This window comes from Vicia villosa, linkage group LG2 (assembly GCF_029867415.1).
Source record: "Vicia villosa cultivar HV-30 ecotype Madison, WI linkage group LG2, Vvil1.0, whole genome shotgun sequence".
Taxonomy (NCBI): Eukaryota; Viridiplantae; Streptophyta; class Magnoliopsida; order Fabales; family Fabaceae; genus Vicia; species Vicia villosa.
The window spans coordinates 132,096,857-132,104,809 of record NC_081181.1 but is presented as its reverse complement, the minus strand read 5'-3'; the positions used below and the strand labels follow the sequence as shown (position 1 = coordinate 132,104,809).

Genomic DNA, 7,953 nt, shown 5'->3' with positions numbered 1-7,953 from the left:
AAGCCTTAATGAACCAGGCATGGGAAACTGATTTGAAATAAGATCTAGTTGCAATTTTTTTAATAAACTACTAATATATATATATATAATAATAATAATAATAATAAAATAAAAAGAGTACAATAAACTGAGGGGGCAAAACCTGACTCAGTCAAACCATAGCAAAAATAATAAATATTCCAATCAGAATACAACTATTACAACAATGGTTTACAAGAGGTAAAAATATCCACAACACAAACACTAGCTAACGAACCTGATTACAAGAACAACACTAGCTAACGAACCTGATTACAAGAACAACACTAGATAGCAAAAGAAAAGACGTTGAGTAGATCTTTACAACCGTTAATAAATAATTGAAATGAATGACAAATGATAAATAATATGACTTCCACCTGATAAGTAGACTATTGAAATAAAGTGGTTTTTCAAGCTGAAACACGATTTAGATGGGTCAATTGCAAAACACATAACAATTTTATTTACTATAGGAATCCTCCAAAGACCATATCAAAAATATTTAGAGGTTTATGTTCATGTAGTCAGAACTGAAATAAGTAGGCTTGTGAAATCCATAACAAATGCAAGGGGATGTTCCACGTTTCACCTAGGTGTCATGTCACCATTCTTAAATGGGCCAATTAAGAAACTGATTTTTGTCACTCAACCACCAGAATTTGAAATCAAAGAAAACGAATACATGGTATATAGGTTGAACAAAACACTTTATGGACTGAAACAAACATCTAGAGCCTTAAACAAGATAATACATGGATTTCGAGTGCAATTGGGCTTTAGCAAATGCATGGTTGAGCAGGACGTGTATATGCAAGAAACAAAATCAAGCATAATTATGATATGTTTGTATGTTGATGATCCACTTGTAATTGGAAGTAACAAATATGAGATAAAGAGATTCAAGGAACAAAATATGAGAAGACTGATATAAGCATGATTCCTAATTTTTACAAATGAAAATTCTCAATGCCTTTAAAGGATTGACGCAACACCACAAAATTATATTGATGAAAATCAAAAGGTTTAAAATGGAAAAATGTATCCACTGCTAGAGAAACTAAACAAGGAATAAAAGATGGATTCCACAATATTCAAGAAAATTGCTGATTCTTTTAGATGTTTATGCCACAACAGGCAAACATTTTTTTTGGTATAGATTTGATGAGCAGGTTTTGCAAATAGAAGAGTATTGAGGGACATAATGGACTAACAAGTTTTGTTTCTAAAATTTGGAAATAACTTTGACCCAGAGATCATCATGCAAACCATAGTATACAGTAGGATCCTATGTTGCATATCAAACCATATGGATAGAGTCAATTCTAAAGAAATTGAAGATTGAAGTCAAGAGGCCAATCAAATTGCAAATTGACAACAAGTAAACTAGAAATCTAGAAAAGAACCCAATATGATAGATCATACTTATTGGAGAAAAGTTATATGTCTTGAGGGAGCAAGTCAAACAAGGAAAGCTAGAGGTTGCACAATACCCTACATTTGCACATGTTGTAGATGTGCAAATCAAAGTGTTTAAGACTGACAAGTTTCTTATTTTAGTGAATGAATTATGTGTATTTGTTGTTGATTGGTTGTTATAAGATTGAGTTCAATCAAGGAAAGCTGGAGGTTATACACCACTTTACCTCTACAAAGACTGCACATGTGCTAACTAAAGGGTTGAAGACCGATAATTTTTGTTATTCTAATGAATACATTAGGTGTATTTATTGTCGATTGATTGGTGTGAGATTGAATTAATGGAGCATGCTGTTAGTTAACTTAATCCTAGGTTCTTTAAAAGTTAGTTAATATGGTAGTTGAGTAGTTATAACTAATTCTACACGTGGCTACTAACTAGAAGTTAGTTAGTAGTATGACCTTTATATAAATAATGTAACCGATGTTTTAAGGTCCTCAAGCATAATTGAATGCAGTTCTCTACTCTAATTCCTCTCAATTCTATCCTTACTTCCCTTTTCCCTAATTTCTTATAGAGCAATCAAGCTCTTGCACTAACAATATAAAAAAGTCATGCACGATATCTATAAATTAGGACATGTTTGAGTATTTGCGTCATTTATTTTTGTCTTCATAGACTAAAATAGGCACAAGTCGTATTGACATTTTTATGATATGATTTATTATCGTAAAGTATATATTTTACATCAACTGAGCCAGATATTTATTCAAACCAAAAAACTTGTGTGGAGTGAAAGTTATCCGTATTAAAAAGTGGGTTAAGTATGTTTTTCTGTCCCTATAAATATCTCAAATTTTATTTTTAGTCCCTATTAAAAAAATGACATATTTTAGTCCCTATAAGATTTTTATACATGCAGTTTTAGTCACTACTATTTTTTAAGATTTTGAAAAACTATTTAATTACCCTTAAAATTTAAATTTTTGAATAATTTTTTTCATGTGTTTAGAATATTATAAAATATTGTTTTACCAAATTATATAATTTTTTAAAATGAGAAGAATTAAATATGAATATTTTAAATTTCAAAAGATAATGATAGAAGTAATGAAAATCTCGACTTAGAAATCAAATTTTGAGTTCTTTTTTTCGAGGAACTTTTTATAACGTTCTAAACATGTCTGTAAAATAATCATTTAAAAATACACATCGATTTAACAGTAGGAACTAAAACTACGTACATAATAATTTTGTGGGGACTAATATATGTCATATTTTTTAATAGGAACTAAAAATAATGAAATATTTATAGGGACCAAAAACATGAGTCAAGATCCTCTCCATTTTATTTCTCCATTTTCTCTCTCCATTACTATAGTTTTGGAGACATTTGTATTGTATAAAAATTAAATGGGTCCATCAAATGTCACATTATTACATTTATATTTCCAAAACTTTGATAATGGACAAAATGGAGAAGGGATAAATGGAGATGATCTTAACTCCAAAAACATACCCTAATTTTTTTTTTTGATATTTTTCAATTTTTCTACTAACAATAATACAATTAATTATAGGAGATGAGGGGGTAAATTATTGTAAAACTAATTGGGCCGAAAAAAAATACATGGGCTTTTCCTTCCCTCTCAATACACTTTCGACCCAAAACTATTCATATTTTATGTAACCCTAGCAACTGTTCCGTTGTATATAATCCCACAAGTCCAACAATTTCATAAGCAAAGCGGCCGATCTTTCTTCTCACCTTTGTTTTCACATTTTTCCCCTCTGAGCAATTGCATATTTTTAATCAAGGAAATCATAGTTGAGAGGTTTTTAAATTCCTTCCTCTTTGATTTTCTCTACTGTGTTTCTTTGGTTAAAGATATTCATTGGTTCAATTATTAGCTTTGTAGGTTTTTTGTTTTGTTTTCAAACACTGATCTCAGTTTCTGCTTTCGTTGCTGTGATGATAATGTGTATCCCAGCTCATTATGAGGCTTTTATGTAAGGCCTGGGAATTGAATCTTCCACATCTATCTGAGCTTTCTTCCCTGCTCAATTATAATTTTTGTTATATACTTTTTAATTATTAATATTTTTTTTAAAAAATAAAAGATATAATGTTTGTTTTCGTTTTTTATTTATTAATATCTAGTGTTGTTTGGATTTATTGTTTATATGTCGTCAATAATTTTTGAAATTTATTTTTTAAAAAATTGCACCTTTTTATTTTTAAGTTTGAAAACTAGTTCTCCATTAACAATGCAAAAATAAGGGTAGACTAATTTCTTTTTAATATATTTTGTTGGCGAGTTTCGTTGTTTCACACAAGTCCATAAGTTTTTTATTTAAAAATAAAATATTTCCTCATACTATTAAAGTTTAACTATATTTTTTATTTTTCTATTTGAAGGTGTTGCAATGTGGATTGGTATTTTTTGTAATGTTCAGATAATCTTAAGAACTTTTCTAATTAAAAGTCTAGAATAATTTATTAATATAAATAGTTATTAATTTCTATAATGAAAAAGATTTAAAATTTAGTTTATTTTTTCAAATTTTTAAATATTTATAAAGTTATTAAATAATATTATTAAATTTAATTCTTAAATATTTATAAAGTTATTAAATAATATTATTAAATTTATTTTTGAATAAGAACTTATTAAAAATAAAAGATATTACAAGCTTCCAAACCTATTGTTAAGAATTTTTCAAATTAAAAGTCTAGAATATTTAATTAATATAAATAGTTATTAATTTGTATAATGAAATTTTATTGTTTAGTTTGATTTTTCTAATTCTTAAATATTTATAAAGATATTAAATAATATTGTTAAATTTATTTTTGAACAAAAGTTTATTTATTAAAAATAAAAGATCCACTGAAGAAATGTCTCGACTTTGAAAACAATGTCTTGTCTAACTTCAAAAACAATCTCCTGTCTCGACTTTGAAAACAATGTGAGGAAATGATTTGACTTTAAAAACAACAATATTCTATCTCAATTTTGAAAACAAAATTGAAAACAATGTCGTCTGAGGAAATGATTTTGAAAACAATGTCTAACTTGACTTTGAAAATAATGTCCTGACTCGACTTTGAAAACAATGTCGTCTGAGGACCTGACTCGACTTTGAAAACAATGTCGTCTGAGAAAATGACTCGACTTTGAAAACAATGACTGAGTTCAACTGTGATAAAACTTCTTCTGCCATGATTTGAAAATGAAACTTCTTGATAAATAGTGAAAATAAGGGTTTATGAATTTAATTGTGTAGAAAAGATGATAATTTATGGATTTTAATGTAATATTTCATCAATTTTCCTACCACTTTCCAATATCAACGTTACAATTTTTTTTATTTTTTTTATCTATATGTAAATTAATGTCTAAGTGGGTGTGATTTTGGGTTTCAATTGCGGGTTTCAAACTACCAAAACCTGCACCTAAACCCAGTTGACTCGGGTTTTCACCCGTTAAATTGGGTTTTCATCCGTTGATTCGGGTTGGAGTGCGGGTGGGTCCCACGGGTTTGGTCTGCATGCCATCCCTAGCCACGAATAAGTGTTTTAGGAGTACGAGATCATACCATGAATAATAGACTACACAAGAATTAGATGACTCGCAACCGAGATAAGAGATCCTTTTCTCGAGAAAATCTTTAACAAAATTATCCGTTAAGGGCGACAATTTAATGAGTTTAGCTCTCCTTTTGAAGAAAAGAAGGCTTAAATAAGTGAAAGGCAATGAACCTTTAATGAAACCCATAGTGGCGATGATGCTGTTGTTAGGTGGAGATTTCGACAATCGGAGACAAAGTATTTTAGATGATGCGTTTCGAAGAGAAAATAGGAAATGGTCATGCAAAGCTATTTCTCAAAAGTTTCTTCGTATGAGAGTTTTTTCTCTACGCCGAGTTGGAGCTTACATTGGAAAAAAGTCTTCGAAGTCTTAAAAATAAGGATCAAGGATAGTTCGAAAGATATATATTTCGATAAGTCACATTGGTTGCGTTCCGAAGCTTCGAGCAGGAATATTTCTGAAACTTCGGTACAGAAATTACTCAAAAATACTCCAGTACCAAATGTAAGAGAAAGAGTTTTGCTGAGAATGTACGTGTAATACAATATCATTTTCAATGTTATTTTCATTTTATTAATACAAGTCATTTACATACTTTCATCAAATTATTTCATTTTACAATCGAAGCTTTTAACGTTTTTACTTCTCTTTCATACGTTCTTTTACACACCTATAGCTTTTTCCGGGAGCCGTTGACCGCCTTGGAGGATTTGAGTTTGTTAATGACCGCTTTTTGCCTGAAGAGTTTCACAGATAACTATGGGAATAATTTGACTTTGATGGAAACCGTGATTGACACTCTTGCTTTGCAAACTTTGATACAATTTTATGATCCTGAAATGAGGTGCTTCACCTTCCAGGATTACCAGTTGGCTCCGACGTTGGAAGAGTACTCAATTATTCTTAATCTCAAGATAAAAGACGAAGTGCCGTTCATCGATTTTCCTAAGGAAGTGAACTTCAAGTCAATCGTTGTTGCTCTTTATTTGAGCATAAAAGAAGTATCTGATAATTGGAAGTCGAGTGGAGTCTTGGGGGTTCCCTTTGAAGTTCTTGGTAAGAAAAGCTAAAGAGGAATTTGGGAAAGAGAATTGGAACGCGTACAATGCACTGCTCGCTGTGGCCATTTACGGGATTGTGATGTTCCCGAATGTTCCCAATTTTGTGGACTCGGGCGCGGTACACATTTTCATGGGAAAGAATTCCGTTCTGACATTGTTGGCTGATACTTATTATGCTATTCATTCCCGATACGAGAAAGGTGGTGGTGCTATCAATCATTGCCTTCAGTTTTTATTCATCTGGTTCATCTCTTTGTTCCCGAATGTTCCCAATTTTGTGGACTCGGCCGCGATACACATTTTCATGGGAAAGAATTCCGTTCCGACATTGTTGGCTGATACTTATTATGCTATTCATTCCCGATACGAGAAAGGTGGTGGTGCTATCAATCATTGCCTTCAGTTTTTATTCATCTGGTTCCTCTCTTTGTTACCCAGCAAAGGACCTTTCGTGAAGACAAGGGAGACACTCAAGTGGACCCAAATGATCATGTCACTTACTTCTTACAATATCCAATGGCAAAGGTACCGAATTGACGTTTCCGAGGTGATTGTTGGGTGCGGTGAGTTCAATAATGTTCCATTGGTTGGTACTAGGAGTTGCATCAATTACAATCCCGTGGTATCTTTGCGTCAGTTGGGATATACCTTGAAGGACAAGTCGACAGACCATCTGGTAGCGGAGACAGTCTATTTTGAGAAGGGGTCGGACCCAGAAAAATAGAAAAGGATAGTTGTGGCTTGGAAGAAGGTTCGTAAGCATTACGGAGTTCATTTAGGGAGGAAAGACGCATTTGCTTTGACGCCATATGTTGAGTGGATTGTGAAGCGGGTTGGAAACTTGTTGTTACCATATGACAGGGTTGCGCCACTTCAAAAACAACCTCCTTTGAACCTATTTGAATTTGTGCCAACAGAGCTTTACAAGAACGCTATGGTTGCCAACTACAGGTTGCACGAAAGAGAACAAGAGACCAACCTGAAATTCTTTGGATAAAGAGAGGCAAAGGTGAGGTTACTGCACCAGTTCAAGCAAGTCGAAGGCGCAAGTTCAAGTAAGGCCAGTGCCCAGAGGCGTCCTTACGAGTTGATAGAGGAAGAGTTGTATCGCAAGCAGCAAGAGTGTCTACAGTTACATAGATCAGAAAATAGTCTCAAGAGGCAGAAACGGGATTCAGATAAGCAGTTAGCGGAAGAGAAGGCCAAGTTTGCTCGACTTGAGGAAGAATTAACAAGACTCCGAGCCCAACAGAGAGGAGATGGATGAGCTCATTCTTTTATCAGACGATCTTAGTGTTGATGTGGAGTGGATTTGTTGGTCCATGGTGTCGATTTGCTATTTATTTTTGATATTCGTCGACCACATCCAGGATTGTTGGATGGGGTCGCATTTTGTTATTATGGATTTCTTTTGTACGCCTAATGAGCATTTTGTGGCACGGTGATGTGTTTTTACTTGTACGAACTCAAATTCGCAATTATGTTTGAATGATATATGCTCAGTTTGCTGAAGTATTCTCGTGTGTGGATCGTTGTTCAATTATATTCTGTATCAGGGTTTATATGTCCTATCTGAAAGTGGGATGAACTTTTGGATACCTGAAAGATGACACACATTTCATGCATGGCATACCATATATCATACATTTTTATGCATTTGCAGGTTTGCAGATCATCTCTCTTATATCTTGCTGTTTTATTATCAGAAGGTTTTTGACGTCGGCAATTCATTCATATCCCACTCGAAGTAACCAACGAAGGCAGATGGAGCAGATACAAGAGCAGATCTGAGATGCGAACTCAGTTAACTGGACAGATGAATGTACATATGACACAGTTTATGGAGGCGTTGGCTAACGTC

At 32.7% G+C, this 7,953-nt stretch overlaps 1 non-coding gene across 1 annotated transcript; it reads left to right on the top strand.

Annotated features, from left to right (window-relative positions):
- The first annotated feature begins 3,397 nt into the window (after positions 1-3,397).
- Positions 3,398-3,493, top strand: LOC131654478 (small nucleolar RNA snoR69Y). The gene has a single exon (XR_009299509.1). It is a non-coding gene; the product is annotated as a small nucleolar RNA snoR69Y (small nucleolar RNA).
- Positions 3,494-7,953: the final 4,460 nt, after the last annotated feature.